The sequence below is a fragment of the Cervus elaphus genome, chromosome 13, assembly GCF_910594005.1.
Source record: "Cervus elaphus chromosome 13, mCerEla1.1, whole genome shotgun sequence".
NCBI classification, from domain to species: domain Eukaryota; kingdom Metazoa; phylum Chordata; class Mammalia; order Artiodactyla; family Cervidae; genus Cervus; species Cervus elaphus.
Genome location: NC_057827.1, coordinates 7,793,080 through 7,820,398, shown reverse-complemented (window position 1 = coordinate 7,820,398; position 27,319 = coordinate 7,793,080).

Sequence of the window (27,319 nt, the reverse complement as noted above, 5' to 3'; positions counted from 1 at the left end):
TTTTAATATGCTGTCTAGGTTGGTCATAACTTTCCTTCCAAGGAGTAAGCGTCTTTTAATTTCATGGTTGCAGTCACCATCTGCAGTGATTTTGGAGCCCAAGAAAATAAAGTCAGTCGCTGTTTCCACTGTTTCCCCATCTATTTGCCATGTAGTGATGGGATCAGATGCCATGATCTTAGTTTTCTGAATGCTGAGCTTTAAGCCAACATTTTCTGTCTTGTCTTTCACTTTCATCAAGAGACTATTTAGTTCTTCACTTTCTGCCATAAGGGTGGTGTCATCTGTGTATCTGAGGTTATTGATATTTCTACCGGCAGTCTTGATTCCAGCTAGTGCTTCTTCCAGCCCAGCGTTTCTCATGATGTACTCTGCATATAAGTTAAATAAGCAGGGTGACAGTATACAGCCTTGACGTACTCCTTTTCCTATTTGGAACCAGTCTGTTGTTCCACGTCCAGTACTTTTCTGTTGATTTCTGACCTGCATACAGGTTTCTCAACAGGCAGGTCAGGTGGTCTGGTATTCCCATCTCTTTCAGAATTTTCCATGGTTTATTGTGATCCACACAGTCAAAGGTGGGTGGGTGGGGGGTTTTGCAGGTCCTTAATAAAAATTCTGCAGGAGTGGAGTTGCCTCTGTGGAGGCTTTTTTTTTTGAAACATCACAAGAGCAGAGTGTGGACTGGACTTGGCCATGGAAGGTAAAGACCCTCCACATGCGGTGGGCGGCTCTTCTAGCCCCAAGAGGGCAAGGACTGAAGCATGAGTTCCAGGTGACACCTGGCTTGGGCTTTGCATGTATTGGGGATGTAACTGTTTGTTGTTATAGCTACTGCTGTTGCAAGATGTAGATCCAAGGGTCAGTGTTAACTCAAAAGAGAATATTGTGGAAGATCGTGAGGCCAGAGACCCTGAAGGGGTGGAGAGTAGGGAAAGAGCAAATCAGCCAGGGTGGCATGTTCAGCTCCCTAAACCCACGTTTTGTAAGTGACTAGGTAACAGCTGAGATCCTTTATAGCACTGCGCATGCACGTCACGAGGTATCGCTTGGTCACAGAGCTGCTCTGTGCTGTAGGCATATACGGGCTCCACCTAGAAAGTGGTGGCATTACTGCTGCCTCACAGCTGTGTCCGTTAGGTCAGCCCCGAGAGGAGAGAGTGTAGCGTGTCTGCTGCCACGGCTGCTGCGCCAGCCAGGAGAGAAAAACACATCCGCAGTTCCTAGGCTCGCTGAGTTTCCTTCCAGCTTCCCTGCTCGCAGTTTGTCCTCCATGGGTTCAAAGAACGGTGTGCACAGTGAGATACAGAAAGATGAGAGTTTTATTAGTAAGTCAAACAGAGGATATTTAAAAAGGACACTATGTCACTATTAAATAGTACATAATGCAAGACTGGCTTAGTATTTTAAGATCAATCAAATTCACTGTATTAACAGACTTGTTAGAAAAACCATATGATCTTCATTAATTCATGCAGAAAAAGCATTCAATACAGTTCAATACCCATTCATTATTTAAAAAAAAACAAACAAACAAGAAAATGGAATTAAAGCTTCCTTAACTTAGTAAAGATTATTCATGAAAGAAACCCCGCAGGTAACATCAGGGTTAATGGTAAAAGAAGCAGTATATCTCCACCTCTCAGAATCTGGGACAAACTTGTCCTGGATGTCCTGGTCCGTGAAATAATGAAGGGAAAAAAAGCAAACAAACAAACAAAAAAAGAAATAAAATGGTTTTAATTGCCAGGCAGCATAATTGTATATAAAAATTCAAAAGAGTCTACAAAAAGCTACTAGAACTAATGTCAGTTTAGTAAGTTCATCTTTATACATGGCAAATATACAAGTCATCTGTGTTTTTAAGTAGGTAAGTGCCAGCCTGAACAATTGGAATTTAAAATGATAAAAGCATTTCCAGTAGTAACACACACACACACACACACACACACACACATACACAAGTATCTAGGTACCAACTGAATGAACAAGAATAGGATTTATATGCTGTAAACTGCAAAACACTGATAAAGAAAAAAAATTTTAATTCTAAATAAAGATATGTACAAAGTTTATAGATCAGAAGAGTTTTAAGATGTTCAAGATATTAATGCTTTACCAATGATCTACAGATACACCACAGTCTTAAATAAAATTTCAGTAAACTGTAATAGATATTGACAAGCTAAACCTAAAATTTATATGGAAAGCCAAGAGAGCAGCCCAAACGAATCTGAACAAGAGCAAAGTGGGAAGATCCGGATGATCCACTGAGTTTATGAAGAATGATAGATCAGAAGTTGACTCACACAAATATAGTCAAGTAATTTTTGACAAAGGTGCTAAAGCAGTTTAATGAACAAAGGACGGTCATCAATAAATGGGGCTGGAACAATGGAACATACACAAGAAAATAAATGACCTGAAACATACCTCACAATTTATATAACTGAGTCATAGGCTGAAATGTAAAGTTTTAAATGACAAACTTCCAGAAGAAACCATAGGGGAAGATCTGAAATCTAGTAACAATAACAAAGGGATAACCTATGCAAGAAAAAGCTGAGAAACTCTATTTTGTTAAAATTAAAATCTTAGCTCTGGGGAATACATTGTTAAACAAATGAAAATACAAGACACAGATGGAGAAACACTTTAAAAGTCACTTTTATGAAAGGACTCATGTCTAAAATATACAAAGAAATCCTAAAACTCAACTGTAAGAAAATAAAATACACAAGTTTGGATATTGGGCAAAATATCTGAGTAAACTCTTCACCAAGTAAAATATAAGGGTCACAAATAAGTATATGAAAAGACGTTTATTTGACAAAGTTGACAATATTTGTCATTAGGGAAATGAAAACTAAGCCCACAGTGAGGTACCACTACACACTGATTAGAATGACAAAACAAACAAACAAGGACAATACCAGATATTGGCAATGATGCACCAGGAGATCTCACTCCTCACTGGTGGAGATGCAGAGAATAGCACCACTTTGGGAAAAAACTTATCAAGTTAACCATACAATCAAGCATTCCAGCTCCTGAGTGCTTACTCAATAAGTAAAAATGGACTACTCTTCCACTCAAGAACAAGCATGAATCATAAGGGCATTTTGCTAAGGGAAAGAAGCCAGATCCAAAAGGTGACCCGTATAGCCCATTCTGAATCAGTACCTCTGGGAATTTGCATTTTCTAGCCTGTTCCCAGGTGATGTTGATGCTAGAGACTTCAAGCCACACTTCAAGCTCTCTTCAAGCATTTATTTACCTCAGACCTTATTGGCCAACAGATTTGATTGACAGATCTTAAGGAAACAGACTGCCGAAAAGCGCAAAAAACCAAAGACAAAAACGCAGGCATGTGGAGATGGAACTGCAAAAACTTAAACAAGTTGAGCACCTCTTTACAATATAGCCTATCTTTTGGTTTACGTATGTCTCTCTGAATAGACAGGAGCATGGGGGAAACGTTTTCTTCAGTTTTACGTTTTCATGCTGCTGCTGTAGCTAAGTCGCTTCAGTCGTGTCCGAATCTGTGCGACCACATAGACGGCAGCCCACCAGGCTCCTCCGTCCATGGGATTCTCCAGGCAGGAACACTGGAGTGGGCTGCCATTGCCTTCTCCCACATTCTCATGACTTAATGCAATTATAACCAGTTAGTAGGAACTGTATAGGTTAACTTGTGTGAATGGAATCACAAAGCCAGAGGCCTCCTTCTGTACTAGTGTTATAACCTTGGGAAACTTACCTAACTTCTCTGACAGTTTACCCAACTATGAAGTGTGAGTAATAATAGTAACTGATATTACAGTCCTCTTATGAGAGTACAGGGAATTAATATGTGTAAGTCACAAGAGGAAGGCCTGGCACTTAGCAAGTTCTCAATAAATGTGAGTTGTTATTTCATTCCACAGAAAAATATAAATATATATAATAGTATAAAAAATACAAATTTTGTTCAGTGCATGCCTAATTGCCTTGGAAAGAAAAGCATATGTGCTGTTTTGTTGCTAGGGAAATGCAATTTTCCCCAACAGACTGATTGAATAAAACATTTTCAGAGGTCTGGGGACTAGCACTAACTTTTATGTTGCCAGAAGTAATTGTGACTGAGCAAGTAACAAGGAGTTACTGAGGAGTAATTTTTCCTCCTCTCAAAGTATCTATTTTTGAAATACTATAAACACATAACATTTTCTAAAAACTTTTCTTTCTCTTTATTTTGATGATGAAGTCTTCCTAAACAGAAGACACAATCATGTTTTATTAGCCTTATGTATGGAAAAGGCAGTGTCATTATATCTCCATTGGAAATTATACCAGCTTAAAATATAGTTTTCAGGTATGGACTTCTTCACTTATCCAAGTACAAGCACAATGTGAAAAGCATTAGATTAAACTTGCAAAATTTATCAACTTTGATTATACTCATTTTTAAATTAGAAATAACAGAATATCCCCAAAATATATACATGGAGGGGGGGGGTTAGCAAAAGAGTGATTCTTTAGTACTTACATTCAATTCTGTAGCTATTACCATAGACTTTACTGCCATTAGCTAAACCATGCTACCTGTGTACTCTGCAATATGATAGCAACTAGCAACACCTGGCTATTTAAATTAAAATTAATTAAAATTAAACAACGTTAAAAATTCAGTTCCCTAGTCACACATTTTAAGTGTTCAATAAACACATGTGACTAGAAGCTACCATATTGGGCAGAACAGATAAAGAACATTTATCACCATGGAAAGTTCTGCTGGCAAGTTCAATTATACTAGCCAGATGTCAGTCGGCAGCATTGGATTTATCTCTGCGCTCTTTTGAGGATTGTTTTGGAGTGGTTAGCACTTTTCTCTATCATTATAGAAGTGTTTTATCATCTTTATAAATTACACAGTTGACAAACTGACATGGGGTCCATGAGTAGCTCTGAATGTGCAAAAAGCAGTTCTCGACAAACAGCTTCAGTTTTGTGCAGAACCATACAGTGGAGCTCAGTTAAAACTGCCTTTCCACCTGCTCATTGGCTCTGCACAACTGAGAAGGGAAATAGGTTTTACATTATTCCCTAAATCCACTCATCCAGGCAGTCACCCTCTCCCCTTGGCCCACCCATACACCTAGTTTGCTCTCCTTAATAAGGCATAGCAGACAAACTGTGCCATATTTTCAAAATGCCAAACCTATGAGTTATACTGATACTTTTTAAGTCAGTTTTTTTTCCCCAGAAATTAAAATACCAAATGAGCTTGTTTTCATAAGTGGGTTACCTTAATCAGACCCTAGGTACTGCAGGTATGTTGAGCACATAGGGCTGGATGACGTCATGGGCATTTTATTATTGGAGAGTAATCTTGGATTTGAAAGGGTGGAGACTGAACTGCCGGAGCACATGCGATGTTAGAGGGAAGGAAAAATGGCAAGGTGGTTGGTATAGGGTCATGTAGGACCACCAAAGCCAACCTCCCATGGGGTCAGGACAGCTGCAGACCTAAGCACTGGGCTTTCCTGGGAGGAATTCCATTAAGAGGGTGTGGATGGGCTCAATGGTGATGTTCAGTAGGACAGATGGGGACACCATCATGTTACAATAGCCTGTCCAAGACACAGGCAAACACTGCTAGACACTGCAGCTACTTCTTTGTTCTTCTGTAGGGTCTTGAGGTCATTCAGTTTGGCCTCTTGGCTACCTTGAGACTGACATGCTACACGTTAGTAAGGAATGTGTGGTTAGTTAGGTGGACTCTCCCTGTTTTGTACTCCATAATAAATGTAATAATGGGGAAGTTCTTTAAAAAAAAATCTAAAGGAACAGAAAACAAACATGAATCACTCAGAGAGGTGCCTACATAGTAACACTGACCAGGCAATGACCTCACTCCCTCAGGTTCAGCTCCCCAAGCCTAGTGTGTCCTGGGCTTTACCCAGGACAGAGACTCCCCGCTTCACAATGTCCAGTAAAGTCATAGCTGTCATGTGCACAAGATTGTCTCAGGCACAATCCCAGGGGAAGTGAAATTAGAGAGTGAAAGTGTAAAGTGTTAGTCACTCATGGACTTTACCTGCCAGTGTCCTCCGTCCATGGGATTTTCCAGGAAAGCACTGTAGTGGGTTGCCATTCCCTTTTCCAAGTTAGAAGCTACTACCTAAATATGGATTTAGAATAAGGCCAGATTGTTAAAGGGCTCAAACGTATAATGAAGTTCAGATCTAATAACCTATAGGGCTTTGTTCTTTGAGAGGGAAAATCTGACTTTAGAAATATTTCTTTAAAAAAAAAAAAGAAATAAATATTTCTTAAGTTCCTGATATAATGTTCTTTCCCCCAGAAAGAACCCCTATCTGAAGGAATTTATATTCCATTTCACTACCTGACTTCTTGTTCACCATGGGGAAGACTCCAAGTCCAGTCTCTAGGGAACTCCCTGCCCAACTATACATTTGAGGGCATATTGATGCCTGTCTCCTGATATAACTAAAGCAATGTATTTGTACATCTGGAGTTACTCAGGAGTACTTTAGAGAAACATTACATTAAAAAAAAATTAAAACATTTTAATTAAAAATTAATTTAAAAGATGAAAGTATTTTCTTGAAGATTAGGAATGAGACGAGGATGTTCACTGTCACCACTTTCATTCAACCTAGTTTTGGAAGTCCTAACCACAGCAATCAGAGAAGAAAAAGAAATAAAAGGAATCCAAGATGGAAAGGAAGAAGTAAAACTATCACAATTTGCAGATGACATGATAGTACACATAGAAAATTCTAAAGATGTCACCAGAAAACTACTAGAACTCATCAATGAATTCAGGAAAATTGCAAGTTATAAAGTTAATATACAGAAACCTGTTGCATTTCTATACACTAACAGCAAACTACCAGAAGGAGAAATTAAGGAAACAATTCCACTTATATTGCATCAAAAAGAATAAAATACCTCTGAATAAACCTACTCAAAGAGGTAAAAGATATATACTCAGAAAATTATAAAACACTGATGAAAGAAACAGATGGAAACATATCCTGTGTTCTTGAATTGGAAGAACTAATATTGTTAACATGACCATACTCCCCAAGGCAGTGTATAGATACAAAGCCATCCCTATCAAAATACCAATGACTTTTTTCACAGGACTAAAACAAATACTTAATTTGTATGGAAACACAAAAGGCACCAAATAGCCAAAACAATATTGAGAAAGAAGAATAGAGCTGGAGGACTCACAAGTCTTGCCATCAGAATACACTGTAAAGCTACAGTAATTAAAACAGCATGGCACCGGCACAGAAACAGACTCAGAGATCAATGGAGAGAATAGAGAGGCCGGAAATAAACCCATGGATTGTGGTCAATTAGTTTATGACAAAGACGGCAAAAGTACACAACGGAGGAAAGACAGCCTCTTCAATAAGTGGCACTGGAAGAACTGGACAGCTACATGTAAAAGAATGAAATTAGGACATTTTCTAGCCCCATATGAAAAAATAAACTTAAAATGGGCTAAAAACCTAAATGTAAGACCAGATACCATAAAACTCCTGGAGGAAAACATAGGCAAAACACTCTTTGACATAAATCTTAGTGCTATTTAGTGGGGGTGGGGTGGGGGGATCTGTCTTCTAAAGCAAAGGAAGTAAAAACAAAAATAAATAAATGGAACCTAAATAAAATTAAAAGCTTTTGCACAGCAAAGGAAACCACAGACAAAACAAAAAAACCAACCTACAGAATGAGAGAAAATATTTACAAATGAAATTATGGATAAGAGGTTAATATTCAAAATATTAAAACTCAACATTCAAGAAACTAAGATCATGGCATCCAGTCCCATCACTTCATGGCAAATAAATGGGGAACCAATGAAAACAGTGACAGACTTTATTTTCTTGGATTCTAAAATCACTGTAGATGGTGACTGCAGCCATGAAATCAGAAGATGCTGGCTTCTTGGCAGGAAAGCTATGAAAAACCTAGACAGTGTGTTGAAAAGCAGGGATATTACTCTGCCAACAAAGGTCCATATAGTCAAGGCTATGGTCTTCCCAGTGGTCACAAGTGGTTGTGAGAGCTGGATTGTAAAGAAGGCAGAGCACCAAAGAATTGATGTCTTCCAATTGTGGTGCTGGAGAAGACTCCTGAGAGTCCCTTGGACAGCAAGATCAAACAATCGGTCTTAAGGGAAATCAATCCTGAACACGTGTTGGAAGGACTGATGCTGAAGCTGAAACTCCAGTATTTTGGTCATCTGATGAGAACACGTGATTCATTGGAAAAGTCTCTGATGCTGGGAAAGATTGAGGGCAGAAGGAGGAGAGGGCATCAGAGGATCAGATGGCTGGATGGCATCACCGATGAGATGGACATGAATTTGGGCAAAGTTCAGCAGATAGTAAGAGACCAGGACATCTGGTGTGCTGCAGTTCATGGGATCACAAAGAGTCCAACATGACTGGGTGACTGAACAACAACAGATGATCTGAATAAACATTTCCCAAACAGGACATGCAAGTGGCCAACAGGCACATGAAAAGATGTTCAGCAATGCTAATCATCAGGGAAATGCAAATGAAAACTACAATGAGAGTGGCAGTTCTCTGGTGGTCCAGTCGCTAAGACTTGGCTTTTTCATTTTTTGTGGCCTGAATTCAACCCTTAGTCAGAGAACTAAGATCCCGCAAACTGTATGGCATGGCCAAAAAAAACCCACAGTGAGATATCACCTCATTTGTTAGAATGGCTATCATCAGAAAGTGCACAGATAACAAATGTTGGCAACGTTGTGGAGGAAAGGGAACCTTCATACACTGTTGGTGGGAAAGTAAATTGGTGCGGTCCCTGTGGAAATCAGTATGGAGGTTTCTCAAAATGCTAAAAATTAGAACTACCATATGACCCAGTTTATATTCTATTCCTAGCTATATATATGAAAGAAACAAGAACATTAATTTGAAAAGATGCACCTCAGTGTTCATTGAATTATTTACAATATCCAATCAACAGATGAATGGATAAAGAAACTGTGGTGTGTGTGTGTGTGCATACGCGCACATGCCTGTGTGTTGTTATGTCTGACTCTTTGTAACCCCATGGACTGTAGTCTACCAGGATCCTCCATCCTGGAATTTTCCAGGTGATAATATTAGAGTGGGTTGCCATTTCCTACCCCAGGGTATCTTGCCAACCCAGGGATTGAATCCATGTCTCTTGAGTCTCTTACACTGGCAGGCAGATACTTTATCACTAGTGCCACCTGGGAAGCATATAAATACACACAATGGGATACTACTCAGCCATGAAACAAATGAAATATTTCTTTGCAACGTCATGAATGGACCTAGAGGGTATTAAGCTAAGTGACGTAAATCAGATGGAGAAAGACAAATAATGTATATCACTTATATGTGGAATCTAAAATATACAGAATAAAACAGAATATACAGAAAAGAAACAGACTCACAGATACAGAGAACAAACTTGTGGTTACCAGTGGGGAAAGGGAAGGGGGTGGGTAAATATGGGGGTAGGAGATGAAGAGGAACAAACAATTAGGCATAAAATAAGATAAAGGGATACATTGTACAACACAGGAATATAGTCAATATTTTATAATAACTACAAATGAAGCTTAACCTTTAAAGATAGCTAACGCTTCCCCAGTGGCTCAGTGGTAACGAATCTGCCTCCAATGCAGGAGCCACAGGAGATGCGGGTTTGATCCCTGGGTCAGGAAGATCCCCTGAAGGAGGAAATGGCAGCCCTCTCTAGTATTCTTGCCTAGAGAATCCCTTGGACAGAGGAGCCTGGCAGGCTACAGTCCATAGGGCCATAAAGAGTCGGACACAACTGAAGCAATTGAGCAATCATTATATTGGCTTCCCAGATGGCTCAAGTGGTAAAGAATCTGCCAGCCAATGCAGTACCTGCAGTAGACATGGGTTTGATCCCTGGGTCAAGAAGATTACCCAGAGGAGGAAATGGCAACCCACTCCAGTATTCTTGCTGGGATAATCCCATGGATAGAGAAGCCTTGTAGGTTATAGTCCAGGGGGTCACAAAGAGTCAGACATGACTGAACATGAATCACTATGTAATACACCCATAACTTGTATAATATTGTAAACAACTATACATCAATAAAAATTTCTTAAAGAACAAGGAGAATGCCTATGTAATGTGAGGACACATTAATGACATTTATCCTGTCAAAAGAGTGGGCTTTTCTTCCTGTCATTGTGTTTTGATTGTATATTGACCAGGGAAGCATAAGACAGGTGAAGGGCATGTGAGTCTACTTCCTCTGCAGCTTGAGGCCAGCTGGCATCATTCAGGGGTTCTCCCAGCCCACCTGGCCAGAGCTTGTGGCACATGTGAAACCCATAGAGCACAGTCTGTTTTAACTGTGGCCGTCTGATGGTTTGTATAATAGATATTCCACTACAAGGATGAAATAATGAGACACGAGAAAAGGAAAAAGAGTTGTCAGCGATAAACAGAAGGCAATGGCAAGGCGTTCCTGTAGCTTCTTAGATGACTACCACAGACCCACCTTCTCCCAGCAGATCCCTCCCATCACCACTGTGCTCCCAGCCATAAGGAACTCTTTACTCTCCTTGGTTTACACAGAAGTCCTAGGAGCAAGACACCAGCTAGTCTACACTTGTCCTGTACAGTCAGATTGCTTATCATCAGTTCCCTCTAAACCACACAGGTACTTTAGCTAAAGAAACACCTTTTCCACTCCTATCTCCCGTGAAGACCTCCCCTGAAACCCCAGCCAAAGACCAAGTCAGCTTGGATTAGGAGCTGTGGGCAAGGGGGCGATTTCAACCACTCAAGTGTTCTCTGTGGGGATCCATCTGTTAAAGTCTGGTTTACAAATCCAGGAGCTGCTGAAAGGCATTGGTATGGCTTCTCCTTTTCCAGATTTCTCTGCTTATTTCTAGATGACCTGTGGTAAGTAAAATAGCAGTTTCCCAAGATGTCTAGGTATTCATGCCTGGAACCAGTCACTACAAATGGAAAAGGGACTTTGCAGATGTGATTAAGTTAAGGGTCTTGGAATGGGAGATAACCCTGGATTAACTAGGTGAAACCATACTAATTTATAATGACTTCCATGAATGGGAGAGTTGCCAAAACTCAGCCTCTGTTCACTGGTGCCAAATAGAAATGCAGAAACAGAGTTCTGAGTGAAGTAGAAAAGAATAGCTTTATTGCTTTGCCAGACAAAAGGGGCCACAGTGAGCTAATGCTCTCAAAACTGTGTGTTCCACCCTGGAGGGAGTCGTGAGAAGCCTTGTAGTGTTCAAGGATCAGGGCCTGCTCAGATCATGGACATTCCTCCTCTGGTTGGTTGTGAGGTGATTGGGAGTTAGCATCATCAACCTTCTGGTTCTAACTGGTCTGGGGTCTACATGCTTGTGAGAAACAGTTTTCATCTGGTGAGGTCTGCTTCCTGTAAAGACAACTTAGGAATGTGTGTCAGGCTTTTGTCTTTCAGGGAATCATGAGTTCAGTAATCTTTCCATGTGGTGGCTTTTGTAGTCTAAAATGTTACCAATTCCCCAGTTCAACAGCTCTTTGTTGTTTCTACATCTTCATATTTCCCAATTATTAACTCTTGAGTCAGCATTTTACTTCAAAAGACAAGGACACCAGGGCCTGTGGGTGGTTTCCAGAATCCTTATAAATTACAGAGGGAAACAGGGGGGTCTGGGTAAAAGAAGAAAATGATAATGGCAGGGTAAGTCTGAGTGATTTAGGGCCATAAACCAAGGAATGTGGGTGACCTCCAGAAACTGGAAAAGGTGAGGAATGGAGTCTTCCCTAGAGCCTGCAGAAGGCGGGTAGCCCTGCTGACACTTCATTTCAGAGCTGTAAGATAATAGATTCAAGTTGTAAGATAATAGATTCAAGTTGTTCTAAAGCCACTAATTTTGTGATAATGTGTTACAGCAGCTAAAGGAAGCCAATATGAGATTAGCAATGTTTGGTTTGGCTACATAGCCATATGGTGAATAATCTATAAAAACTGAGACAATTATACAAATTATTAAGTACTTAGTATATAAACCTTGAAAAGTGTTTTTTTTTTTAAATTATAATGCTGAACTTTGCATGGATAAAGACATAAAGCTCCATGATACAGCAAAACTGTACATGATAGTGAACTGAAAGCCAGGAGATTTGGAGTTCTAGTCCAGCTTCTGTCACAGTGTGACTTGAGACATGTTTTGGAGTCTTTTAGCTTAAACAGTTTTTTAGTAAAATGGAATTTTTCATCAAGTCTGAGTAGGGTAAAGACACTCAGTTTTTGATGACTGTGGATCAAACCAAGAGGTAATCGAATGTCAAAATTTTTAAAAATGCCAGATTACAACTATGGGCAGTGGAGAAAATGAAGGTGCAAGATTGTTCACTGATGTGCTCTTGGAACCAGTATGTATAGCAGGGGAGACCCAAAGCTGCTGCCTCATTTCCAGACCTTTCACATATTGAATGTGCTCTTAAAGTCTCCACCAAAGACAGTAAGAAATATGAAAATGTTTTCCTATGTTAAAAAAAGGAAAGAAGGAAGGGAGGGAGGCAAGAAGAAAGATTTATTTTGGGTCCTCCCTCCCTTTCTATCTAGCGTTGTTCTTGTTCAGTCATGTCCGACTCTTTGTGACCCATTGGACTACAGCTCTACAGGCTCCTCTGTGTTTTTCAGTCAAGAATACTGGAGTGGTTGCCATTTCCTTCTCTAGGCGATCTTGCCAGCCTAGGGATCAGACCTGAGTCTCTTGCATTGCAGGTGGATTCTTTACTCACTGAGCCATCAGGAAAGCCCTTGCTTCATCCCAGAGCAGAGAAACAGTGATGTGATTTGTCTGCTCTGTAAAGCGGTGACGATACTGATCCAGCACTGGGAAGTGCTCTCTGCACAGCACCTGCACGCCCTCCCTGTGGACCTGCCACACACCGACTCTGACAGCAGGCCTGAAGCCCTGGACATGGCAGTAAGCATCAAAATCACCCTGAGCCATCACTTCTTCGTCTTGAAGCAAAGCCCCAAGTCAGTCACATTAACAGTGTCCCCTAGGATTCCTAAATGGAGGCCAGGAGACATGGACCGCCTTATTTCTTCAGCAGTGACTCATGAAGAAGTGAGTCCAGATGTGAGCTCCATGCAGCAGTCTGAGTGGGTGCAGGAGTCAGTCAGAGGCACAGTGTCTGCCTTCCTGTTACCACCAGCTAAAACCCTATTCTTCCGCCATCCATAGTCAACAAATTCACCTTTGACATGAACTGACTTACGTCTTTTCCACATGAGCCCAAGGGGTGGAGTCTCTTAATGAACCACAGCCCTGGGGACGCCAGTGCATCAAGGCACACATGTCCTCAAGTGGCACTCATCTTCACCTGGTCTCCCTTTATTGGCCTGCGGTGGTGACGAGGTTCTACACAGCAGCCACTGGGCAGTCAATTCTGGGCTACTTGTTGTTTAGACTGAATTTACACTCATCAGAAGGCTTGAGTGTGGGCCTTCTGATGTCTGTATTTGTGTACCATGTGCTATTTGCCCTGCTCCACTGGATATATTTTCACACATTCACTTTTGCTATTGATGACGGAGGTACAAGTAATTGACCTGGAACAGGATTCAGGTACTACCAACTTCCTTGGAAAAAAGCATTGTAATAATTGATTACTATCACTATCACAACTCATTTCATTATGCTCTTTATAGAAGTTTGGGAATTGATTATGCACTTATTTTTCCCTCCATATCCCTCACCTTTCCAGGTCTTTGTTAATACAGTAGAGTTAGAACAGGAGATACTTAAAAATATTTCCCACAAAGTCTTAACACTGAATGTATGGGGAAAATCTGCAAACTTGGAGTTACTATTTCAAGAGACAGATTTATGACTGAGGGTACTATAGAGTGGAAAGGCTATCAGGTATCCTGGATTATTTTAATGCCTTTCTATCTGAGGCACAAAGATAGAATCAGAGGAGACTTTTCATGAAGGGAAAAGCAGAGTTCCCTGTCACAGAAGACCATCACACAAGCAGACATGAGACTTATCCTTATCCTACTTAGACTTATCCTGGCTTAGCTTTCAGAATGCTTACTACCTCCATGTTTGGGAAGGCATCAGAAGTACTTCTCTGACAAAGCAATGAGCAAAGTGACTTAAATGGCTGGAGAACTGGTGTTGATTTAAGGATGATAGAGACATGTTTGCACAAATTCAGAGGTAGGTCAGCTTACTCCTTTGAACTTCACCATCCCTCTGCCCTAGCTACTCACTTGACTGGGACCTCCAGGTAGAAGCAGTCCATGGACTTCCCTCCCTGGGGACCAGCCAGGCTGGCACAATAGTATGCACTTAGGGAGTTTCGTGTCTTTCCAGTGAGATTCAGTGGAATCTCACTGAAGCCAGCTGGAGCCACAGAGAATCTCGGGACCAACAGAGCTGGGTGTACAAGACAGCTTAGTGGAAAAGAGAGGTGCGTTTTGTCCTTTCCAGTAAATAGTGTCACACCCCTAATGACAATGGGCTAGGGATAGGCAGGAGAGAAAACGCCAGGGACAGAAAACCCAGGCAGTTTCAGCAGTTTGGTCCTTCAAGAGATTACTTTTCTTATGACCTGATTTTTAGTTTTCTGGGATTGTGTTCACTTTGGAAGAAAAGGCTCCAGAAGCAGGTGAGAATGTGGCACAAGAAGAAGCAGATAGGATGTGAGGGCGATCTGGTTGCGACATCTGTCACCCCATTGAGCGCCAGGGTTGATTCAGCTGATCTGGCTGGCTAGGTGGGTGTCCCCTTCCTCCCTCACCGCTCTATGTGTGTCCCTCCCGAAGCTGCGCGCTCGGTTGAAGAGGACGACCATCCCCGATAGAGGAGGACCAGTCTTCGGTCAAGGGTATATGAGTAGCTGCACTCCCCTGCTAGAACCTCCAAACAAGCTCTCAAGAAGCAGCAGATAAACACACTTTAGCTTCTTACCGCGGCAGCTCATCTGCTGAGCGTGTTATGAGTCTTTCCACCCAAAGTCCTTTGCAGTTCACGACTGTAAAACATACCATCTACCTTGAGAAGGCAGGAGCTTGAGTCCCATCAGGCTCCAGGCTTGCTTTGAGCCCTTCCAACACAGGGGCTGCTGGACCCTCTGGGTTTTTCCTCTTGCCTCCTCCCAACTCCCACTACACACACAGAAATGGGCCACATCCAATTTCAGGTGACTCACTAGGTTTTTGTAAAAGACAGTGATCAGTTTTAGAAGAAAAATTTTTATGATGGAGCTTTTCATTCATGATCTTATTTTGCTACTCATGTAAAAAAGAAATATCACATCACCCATCACTGCATTTGCAATGATGCCTCAGTATTGTCACCCCACTTCATAAAGGTGCATTCATAACCACTCAGTCATGTCTGACTCTTTGCGACCCCGTGAACTATAGCCCACCAGGCTCCTCTGTCCATGGTGGTTCTCCAGGCAAGAGCACTGGAGTGGGTTGCCATGCCCTCCTCCAGCAGATCTTCCCAATCCAGGGATTGAACCCAGGTCTCTCTCATTGCAGGTGAATTCTTCACCACCTGAACCACCAGGGAAGTCTGAGAATACTGGAGTGGGTAGCCTAGGCTTCTCCAAGGAATCTTCCCAACCCAAGGGTCGAACTGAGGTCTCCTGCATTGCAGGTGGATTCTTTACCAGCTGAGCGACCAGGGAGGCCCTCATAAAGGTGAGAAACTGATAAAAATTATAATGCTTTTCAATTATTTGTGTTACCAGGAGCTATAAGTAGCCCAAATTAAAATTGAAGCATGACACCTTTGGGCCACAGATATTATGAGGCAGTTGTATTAATGGGAAAAAGAAAAAACGGATACTCAGAAAACTAGCTCTCCTGAGTAAGAAGCACTGAGAAGCAGCCTCCTGCCAGGGGCAGGAGTTTCAAGATTCTTGGCTGCATTATTACTGGGAAACAAAACCCAACGTGGCAACACTGAAATGTTAAAACTTGGCCCAGTTGTGTGTTCCTGAACCATCTGTGGCTCCTCAGCATTCTCTCCAATAGGAAAAATGGTCCTTATGTTAGAGTGAGGTTTCCAAATAGCTTGGAATGCATCCACAGTACTGTTTACTTTTGGTCAAGATCAGGGGCTGGGGATATTCTTCCTACCCAGCCTGCAGAAATTGACCACCAAAGGAGGAGAAGAGGGAGAGCTGAGCTTATAAAGTTGGCGTCAGTAGCCAATCAGTTCTGTTTTTGTAAATTTAGAAAGAATGTAGAAAGAAGTAAGGCCTTGAACATGAGTCATACCAAGTGAATATTTAAAGGTTTGAAACCTGTGCTAACAAGTTGTTTATGGACTTAAGCTGCCCCTTCTGTTAACAACATGAGATAATTTCAGTTCCTCTAGACCATTTTATCAAATACAGAATAAGTGGATTTCATAGTCTGGTGAACTGATAATCACAGAAAAATACACAGTTCTCTAGCATGTTAAGATTTAATAGGCAAAGTTATTTTTGGACTTGAAATTACTGTAAGACATGAGAATAACAATATTTTGGTGTAAATGAGGAAGATATTCATTTCAGACAGCATGAAAAATCTTTGGGAAAATGTGTATTTCTTGATATATCTTCTGTGTGTGACTGCTTCCATTGAAGTTGGTATCTGACCTCTGAACTGGGGGAGTTGACATTTATGGTATACTCTTAAATGAAAAATTTTTTTTATTAATCCGTCAAATTATAATCAGATATATCATGATCTTTGCTATTTTTGTTAGCACCTGAGTAAATACATTGTTCATCTGAGGAAGGAATTAGGGAAAGCAATTTTTCAGTAAGCACTTTCTTTTCAGACCCTTCAATTCAGTCTGTTTTATGTGCCCATATGTGTACTTGGCCAAAGATGACATGGAGAATTAGCAGTATTTTTATAAGTAGACAGGTAGTGTCATGAGTGTTTAGACTAGGCATAAAGTGGAAATTATTTCTGATAAAACAGCCAACTGAAAGAGTGGAAAATTAGGTGAGAAATTCACTCAACATAGAGTCAATTGTATTTATACAAATGTTCCTTCTCTATGCTATAATCTGGATAAGCTGAAGGAGTTCACCGAACTCTTATCATTTGATCATAGAATCAATCAATTTTAAGATCAATAATAATCAATAGGCGGCCTAACTAGGCCTCTTACTATAAAAGAATGCCATATTAAAAAAATGGACACAGTAACAGGGAACAGCAATGGGCTTGCAAAAGGGAGAAGCAGTCCATTCAGGCTGCTGTGAAGAAGACCACAGGCAGGATAGCTTAGAAACAACAGGAGTTCTTTTCTTATAGTTCTAGAAGCTGGGAGGCCAAGATCAAGATGCTGACAAGTTCAGTGTCTGGTAAGGACCTGCTTCCTTCCAGGTTCATAGACAGTTTTCTTCTGGCTGGGCCTTCACAAGACAGAAAGGGCCAGCTAGTTCCCTGAGGTCTCCTCTATAATTCCATTTAGAAGGGCTCTACCTTCATGATTTGGACACCTCCCAAAGAGCCCACTTCTAAATATTATCATGTTGAAAATTAGAATTTAATGTGAATTTTGGGTCGGTACAAATATTTGGTCTATGACAAGGTCCCTTGTTCCACTGTGCCCAGAGCCATGTTCCACTGGGGAGGCTCAGCCACCGGCAGGGGCCTTGAAAAACAGACACGGGACATGTCTATGATTCAGCACTTCCTCTACTGTGTTCCCAAGCAAAGCCTGTAAAATTTCCCTTTGCTGAACATAACCAAGGATGACTGCATGATATCGTCTAAGCTAAAACCCTTACCTGTCATTTTCTTCCTCCTATCATGTGCCCCTTCCCTTGGGGTGACCACAATATTTAGTACCTTGAACCTTCTAAGTATCTTCCTTTTATGGAAATAAGAAGGCATCCACTATCAGCTATTTATGTTTTTCATTTTTAAATTAGATTAAATTCAATTAGATTAAATGCAAATGTTCTAAAAAGCATTTGAATGTGGGGGCTTGGTCTCTCTCACATCAAATGGATTTTATCATCATGGTTAAATGAGCTTCAAATATTTGTAAGAAGAAGAAATACCCTGGGGATCAAGAAAATGATTATGTTGCTCAAGTAGAACTAAAATAAATCTTTTTTAAATTGAAGTATAGTTGATTTATAATGTGTTAGATTCAGGTATACAGGACAGTGATTCAGCTATACATACACATACATACATATGAGCTGGGCCATAAAGAAGGCTGAGTGCTGAAGGATTGATGCCTTTGAACTGTGGTGCAGGAGAAGACTCTTGAGAGTCCCTTGGACAGTAAGGAGATCAAACCAGTCCATCCTAAAGGAAATCAACCTTCATTCATTGAACATTCATTGGAAGGACTGATTCTGAAGCTGAAGCTCCAATACTATGGCCACCTGATGCGAAGATCCCACTTATTTGAAAAGACCCTGATGCTGGGAAAGATTGTGTGCAGGAGGAGGAGGGAGTGACAAAGGATGAGATGTTTGGGTTGCATCACTGACTCAATGGACATGAGTTTGAGCAAGCTCCAGGAGATGGTGAGGGACAGGGAAGCCTGGTGTGCTGAGGTCCATGGGGTCACAGAGACACAATGATTGAACAACAGCAATGTATGTATATATATATGTGTGTGTGTGTGTGTGTGTGTGGGTGTATTTATATATATATATATATGTATATATATATATATAATCTTTCTAAGATTATTTTCCCTTATAGGTTATTACAAAATATTAAGTATAGTTCCCTGTACTATACAGGAGGTCTTTGTTGATAATTTATTTTATATATAGTAGGGTATATATGTTAATCCCAAACTCCTGATTTATCCCTGCCTCTCTTGGCCCCTTTGGTAAGAATATGCTTCTCTTCTATGCCTGTGAGTCTATTTGTGTTTTGTGAATAAGCTTATTTTTATGTTTTTTTAAGATTCCATATATAAGCAGTATCATATATCACTATTTGTCTTTGTCTGGCTTACTTTACTTAGTATGATAATCTCTAGGTCCATCCATGTTGCTGAAATGGCCTTATTTCATACTGTTTTATGGTTGAGCAATTTTCCATTGTGTATGTATCTTCTTTACCCATTCATCAGTTGATGGACATTTAGGTTCATTCCATGTCTTGGCTGTTGTAAACAGTACTGCAGTGAACATTGGGGCGCATGTATCTATTCAAATTATAGTTTGCTCCAGAGATATACCAGGAGTGGGATTGCAAGATCATATGATAACTCACATGGACTTCCCAGGTGGCTCAGGGTAAAGAATCCTCCAACCAGCGCAGGGATGTGGGAGAAGTGGGTTGGGAAGACACCTGGAGGAGAAACGGCAATCCATTGCAGGGTCCTTGCCTGGATAATACCATGGACAGAGGAACTTGGTGGGCTACAGCCATGGGTTGCAAGAGTCAGACACAACTGAGTGAGCACACGTATGACAACTCTGTTTTTAGTTTTTTTAAAAGATCCCCCATTCTGTTCTCCATAGGGGATGCACCGATTTACATTCCCATCAACAGTGTAAAAGAGTTCTCTTTTCTCCACACCCTCTCCAGCATTTATTAATTGTAGATTTTTTTTTTATTTTAATGATGGCCATTCTTGTTCTGATTTGCATTTCTCTAATAATTATCAATGTTGAGCATTTTTTCATGCGCCTATTGGCCTCATATGGCTTCTTTGGAGAAATGTCTATTTAGATCTTTTGCCCAATTTTGATTGGGTCATTCGTTTTTTAAATATTGAGCTATTTATATGTTTTGAAAATTAATCCCCTGTCGGTCACATCATTTGCAAATAAATTGTCCCATTCTGTACATTGTCTTTTCATTTTGTTTATGGTTCCCTTTGGTGTGCAAAAAGTTAAATACATCTTTGAAAAATAGAGAAAATTTTCCTTTTTGTTTGTTTCTTCTCAAAAAAAAAAAAAAAAAAAAAAAAAAGGTCCCTCTACTCTCCTAATGAGAATGAATTGGAGACTGGTCCTGGATACATAGTGCAAGGAGAAATCATAGGAAACAAGTCTAGGAACCAGGAGTCTGGCTTGTACAAGAACTTGTTAGTAGTTTTGCAGATACATCCTTACTTTCCTGTATTTCAAGATTTCTAAATGTGGTGCTGTTGTCTGTGTTACATCTTGGAACTTGTCCACTGATCAGTCACATGACCTTTTTTTTTTTTCCTTTTCTTTTTAAACTATCACCCTGGATACTGGATCTGTAGCTTAGGAGAGAGGGCTGAGCTGACAACGTAATTCTGAGAGTCAGTAGCCCCTGTATGGCACTGAGCACCTGAATACGATGTGAGATCACAAAGAGAGAAAAGAAGAGGCCCCAGGACTGAGCCTGGGAGTGCAGATGAAGAGGCATCAGCAGAAAGCACCTGAGAAGTTGCAGCGAGTGTAGTGGGAGGAAAAACAAGGCCTGTGTGGTCTCCTTGATGCCAAGTGCAAATCTCTCCTGTGGGGAGGAAACAAGATCAGTATAGATGATCCCGTTTCCATCTCAGATGTGTACATTTTTTGCACAAACATCATTAATGATTACATTTTCTCCTAGTACTTTGTTTTTTTGTGTGTTTTTTTTTTCTTTTTTTAATTTATTTTTATTAGTTGGAGGCTAATTAGTTTACAATATTGTAGCAATTCCATAAATTGTCTAATCTTATGCCCAAACAGTAAGGGGCAAGTAGTCAGGTATTAATCCACAATTTTGCGGAGGTGAAATCCAAGGTGCAGAAAGATCAAGTGATTAGATTCTGAGTCCAGAAAACCATGAGGGAATGAGAAAAAGCCATGATTAGAACAGTCTCAGAAGTTGAGGCCAGTGTTCTTTCTTCTGCCATTTGGTGCTGGGAAATATGACCCCACTGTTTTTCAATCCAGCTAGGATTGGCCTGTGAGTTTGGTATGGACCGAGGTGCATAAAAGCTTTCTGATCCTCAGGGCATTTGGCCTAACCTCAATTCATTCATTTATAAATTCTAAATTCATACCTTGCCATTTTGCTGGCCCTTAAGGGCTTCTGCTCTGAATGCTTATAAGGTGTCTGTGGACACATGAACGTGTTCAAAATGTTAAGTAAAATTTTTAGGCAGTAAGTGCCGAATGAGCTCCTCAAGAATAAGTCTGATCCTGATCCAGGAGTCCAGAGGGCTGGGTGAAAGCTCTCCAGCCAGGCTGTTCTTGTTTAAATAGGTTTCACATGGCTTTCTATAATTTAAGTTTGTGGCAAGTTGCTTAAATCTCTCCACATCCCCAAATTTTCATTTTTTAAATAGTATGATGATAACTATAATAAGTGAAAATTCATGGAGTTTGAAGCATAAACACCAAGACATATATTTATATGTCTTATATGTCTCATATTTATATGTCTTATATTTATATTATAACACATATATAAATATAAATGACTTTATATTTATAAGACATATATAAATATATGACATATATTTATAGAAAGTATTTAGAACAGATTTAGTGCATAATAGGTACCCAATGAATTTCTGAAAGCCTTTCTTGATCCCGCTCCTTCCCAAGGCCAATTAGAAATCTTCCTCTTTGCTGAGCACATTCAGTTAGAACGTTCAAAAATTAGAATGCGTGACTCCATCCAGTTCACATTTTTTTTATTTTAAATTTATTTTTTAATTGAAGAATAATTGCTTTATAGAATTCTGATGGTTTCTGCCAAATATCAACATGAATCATCCATAGGAATACATATGCCCCACCCTCTGGAACCTCCCTCCCATCTCTCTCCCCATCCCACCCCTCTAGTTTGTTACAGAGCCCCAGTTTGAGTTCCCTGAGTCCTATAGCAAATTCCCATTGACTATCTATTTTACATACAGTGATTGTATTACATTTACACCAGATGGTAACTCTTTGAAGGCAGGGACTAACCATGCATTTTTCATCTTAATGTTACTAATATGCTTTACACATAACAGGGACACAGTAAGTGTTTTTAGAAACAATGGATTACTGAACTTTACAGGTAATTCCAGGACAAACGACAAATGGAAAGACTAAATGGTAACTTCAGAAAGCTGATGAGCTTCCCTGGTACAGGGGGCTCTTAGAGTAAAGGCCATTTGACCTCAGGCTGGCCCATGTTCAACGGAGGGTCAGGTCAAGGATCAGACATAAATGAAATAATCATGCCTCAGATAGGCATCTACAAAACCTGTATTAATTTCAAGATCTCTAAAACTCCAGAGTATATTTTTAATAAAGTCTTTTAGAAATGAAAACAATTAAAACAGAATAATTTTGAGAATTTATTAGATTCAGGAAACACAATCTGTAACAGTTTTTATTAGTCATGGCCAATTGCAGAAATAATAAAAGAATGCATGCTTCCAAACGACAGTTAGATAGAATGTCTTCAGGGCTCAGTGTAGGACATTTACAATAACATTATGATTGTTGATTTTATTTTTATTGCATCTCCATCATCAAAGGGAATTCCTGTGCTTGCTGGATACACAAATTCAATACTTCCTCAGCATTTTCACTGCAAGTGAGCATTAAATAATGTACAGAACAAAACATACCAAAATTGTAGATGTTTTTAATTGTTTACTCTAACATTTTTGGCATGGTTAGTACTCTTTCCCCAGTGAGTTACTATAGGAAAAACAATTTATAATGCAATAAAAGAAAGCACTAGTAAGGGGAACCAGTAGGGCTGGAAATGAAGATTTCTGGTAATATATATGTATTGGTAATGTACACCACTAGAGAAAGAAAACATGTGTGTCATAGCCAGAAGGAAAAAGGGCTTGAAACAGAACCTGGTGGGGACACCAAAATATAGGGGAAATGGAGGAATATAAAGAAACAGGAGAGGCTGGGCAGGTATGGTCAGAAGGTAAGAGGGGTCTCTGGACGACATGGTGTCCTGGAAGTCACAGGGAGTGTATATTTTTCTTTTATTTTTTAACATTTTCTGCTGATTGAGGCAGCATCTCTATAGAGAAGATTATTTAGGAGGGTAGTTCAGTTCAGTTCAGTCGCCCAGCTGTGTCCCACTCTTTGTGACCCCATGGACTGCAACATGCCAGGGTTTCCTGCCCTTCACCGACTCCCGGAGCTTGCTCAAACTCATGTCCATTGAGGTGGTGATACCATCCAACCATCTCATTTTCTGTGGCATGTTGGGTATACTTTCACTTTTCACTTTCACAGACCTAGGGAGTTCATGTTTCAGTGTCATATCTTTTGGTCTTTTCCTACTGTTCATGGGGTTCTCAAGGCAAGAATGCTGAAGTGGTTTGCCGTTCCCTTCTCCAGTGGACCACATTTGATCAGAACTCTCCACCATGACCCGTGCATCTTGGGTGGCCCTACACAGCATAGCTCATAGTTTCATTGAGTTAGACAAGGCTGTGGTCCATGTGATCAGTTTGATTAGCTGTGATTGTGGTTTTCATTCTGTCTGCCTTCTGATGGAGGGTAAAATCTAGTTAAATCCAGGACTTCCCTGGGAGTCCAGTGGTTAAGACACTGCTCCCGCTGCAGGGGCTCAGGTTTGATCCTTGGTCGGGGAACTGAGAACCCACAGGCTATGCAAAAAGCTAGGTGAAGCTTGTGTGAAATGTTTTGAACATTCTGGAGTTCTCTCATTGTTCCTTTTATGCACAAAAGGATGACAGGAGAGAATACAGTCATTTCTGACACAAGAGAATTTGATGATTAATTTAATTGGCATAATATGTTGAAGTTGCTGGACATCACACAGTCACATTGCTGTCTATCTCATCTTTCTTGCCTTCCTTCTTATACATGGATCCAAAATGTTTATCACAGCAGGTGTTCACGTAAGAAGCAGGGGTAGGTAAGAAATACAGGTAAGTTTCAGGAATATGTAAGAAACCCCAGTAAATGATTCAGTCATGTGTCTTCATGAGACTATTATACCTTGGGATTTACTTCATATGTTTAATATTTTCCACTGCTTTCTATGGGTTGGAGTCATCATAAATTCACCAAGACCATCTTTATTGTATTTTCCTTCAGAAAAAAGTCATTGAATGGACATCTCCCTGGTGAAGCATAGCTTGCAAATATATTTCCCATCCCATCTCCTAGAGCCTAGTAAAAATAAAAAAATTAAAAAGAAAACGTCTTTGCAAATATTTTAAACTAAAACCAAGCTAATTTTCTTTCCTTCTCCCTACCTTCCTTCCTTTTATTTTTCTTTCCTACCTTCCTTTCTCTCTCCCTTTCTTTGTTTTGCCTGGTTTTTGAATAATCAAATACAGGTTAAAAAGCAAAAGTGGTATTGGCTAGCATAAAATAAGTGTTTCAATTTGCTAAATGTTCAATTATTCATCATACGATGACTTGAAAAAAAGGAGTGGGTGATCTTTCTTGTTTCCCATATGCTAAATATCCTGCAGTAGGTACCGTTGCCATGGATACCACTTGCCAAGCTCACACAGACCTTGACTCGCCAGTGTTTACAGGGACTGATAGACTGAAACTAAACGTTACACGGCAGCATGTTGTGCTTGCTGCAAGCCTGGCAGGGCAGGTGCCGACAGAACTCTGTGTCCCCTTCTGGGTGTGCGCTGATCAGATTGCAAAAAGCCGTCATCAGACCATTAACTTTCATTGCCTTTTTGCACAGGAGGGGAGGGGCAAAAAGGAGGCACTTGTAGAGAATAGACAGGTGAAACAGGCCCATAAGCCTGAATAGATCAACCTAAGTAGGAAGATAATAATCAGAATAATCTAAGAAGATAAATTTTATGAAATCTCAAATCTGCCAGCTTTAGCAGCTGCAGCTCCTAAAGACTGTATGCACCTTAAGTTCAGAGACCAGGTTTCGTTCATATTAGCGCTTCCCTAATTACCTGGTAACATGTTGCACCAAGAAGGTAAACTGTAATCCTCTGTTGAATTAAATGTGCACCTTTTTGCCAATTTCCTTCCATTTCCTTAAGCAATACCCACTGAACGAAGTGCCTACAGAGAAGAGTGATTTTCACAATAGCTAGCCCGTGGGGCTCTGGCTTCACCCATTGCAGGGAACTTTGATCACGGCACAGGTTAGAGCTTGCCCTGGATGCCATCTGCTGTGTGGGGTGCTAACCACCACCTGGGGCTCGTGCGGTGGAGCCCAGCTGAGGCAGATGGGAACTAAGGAGCAGGGGCACAAGGGCTGGGAGTGGTTAGGCTTTGCCCTAACCAAAGTGCGAACATTTGGAAGGTTTTAACAACTGCTATGGATGTGCTATCTCAGATGACCGGAACAGTGACCTGCCCACCAGTTACTGGGCAGGACCTCCCCTCCCCGTGATGTGTTAACATCATGGACCTTAATGTTTCCAGGAAGAAACGTTGGCCGTATCCTACTATCTTTATAAGTGATCTTCAAAATTTCAAATGCCTGCCAAGAATCATTAGATGAGCAAGGCATTAACTTTCTCAGTGAACCAGATTTCACTGAATACGGACCACCACCCCCAGGTCCCACATGTGGTGAAGGAACAGAGCTCCTGAAGATGAGGGGGTGCAGCTTGGATCCACAGGATCATGTCAGGGTGCTGACCATGCTGTGCTGCAGACAGTTTGGGCAAAACGTTTTCATGGGTTGACCAATCAGATTCAGCTCTGCATCCTCTTAGAAACAGAAAAACTTGCAGTTGTGTCTAGAAAAGCTGTTTGGTGTGATGTCTAAGTAAGGCAATGTCTAGAAACGTGGCCAAGTCTGGGCAGTTTTGCAGGGAAGCTAAAAGTCCTCTTTTTGCATGTTGGTGTCTGACTTTTCTGTCATGCAAACAGCTTGGCCATTAGAACGACATACCACTGCTCTTCTCCCTAGAACATTTTCGTGAGGTTTTCTCTACTGCTGCCTATGGGGGTCAGGCAGGCTCAAGAAAGCATGCTGGAATCTGTGGGCTTTCCTGACATTTTATAATTTATTTCTATTTGTTAAGGGCCTTTCCCATGTTAAGGTGGAATTGTTGCTCGTAATCCATGTGTTGAAACCCTAATCCCTAGTAACTGGGATTGTGACTGCATTTGTAGACAGGGTCTTAAAAGAGGTAACTATGCTAGAATGAGGTCATGAGGGTAGGCCTTATCCAATTTGCCTGGTGTCCTACAGGAAGAGGAGATTAGGACATAGACACTCACAGGGGAAAGACCACATGGGGACATGGGAAGATGATCGTATACAAGCCAAGGACATGGGCCTCAGGAGAAAACAACCTTGCTGACACCTTGGACTTCCAGCCCCCAGACAGTGAGAAAAAATCTGTTGTTTAAAACCCTACTCTGCAGTATTTTGCTGTGGAAATCACAACAAATACCCCTGTAAGTTTTCATGCCTGGCCTGTGAAAGTGCCAGATATAACAGATATAATCAGATATAACAAAAAGGTGAAAGATCTCACCTCTCAGTCTCTGAACACTTCACTCTGAGTCTCCCTCGTGTGGTCATTTCCTGGTTCCTCTCTGGCCCCTACGTGTGCCCTCCCACCTGTCCTAGCCTCCTGTTCATCTCTGACAGCCTCCTAGTGGGATCTGACCCTGCCCTGCGGCTGCTTTCCTGTTCCTCTGTCCGACCTGGCCCAGGAGCCTGCCCACTCGATACCTGGCTCTCTTATGTGTCCTCACCACTTTGCTTATGAGCTCTGTCTCCTCCCTGGCACTTCTCTGAGAAATGTGGACTGATATTTCATAGTGTGTACCTTCTCTGGGTGCACTAGAGCAGGGAAGAGAAGGCTGGAAGAACCTATTAGATTCCTTATCCCAAGAAGCAAGAAGCTAATTGGCTGGGGCCTGGGGAAATAAGTGTACCTTCCAACTTCCTTTTATATTTTCTTTGCTTAAAAGCTATTATTTGTCATAGTTAGAGTTTGCCCTCACAAAAATGCATATAGTTAAGCATTTATTTTATCTGTGTCCAAAAGTATATGTATACAGCATTTATTATGTCTTACAGAAATGCACAGATATCTGTAGAGCAGGTTTACATTTACATGAGTATTAGCAGGATTCCTGTTTCATTTTATTCTTGCTGCATTTTATTGGGGGTCTGGGGAGAAAAATTAATCCAGGAGGAAGAGACCTAAAGATGGGGATATGAGTCCATTCTGTTGTTAGAATTTCCTCATTGCTAGACTCCTTTAAAAACCACTATTGCTGTTTTTAAAGACAAAGACATAATTTAGAGCCATGAACAGACATGGAAGGCTCTCACAGTGACATTTGGGGATACTCAGCTGAGGGT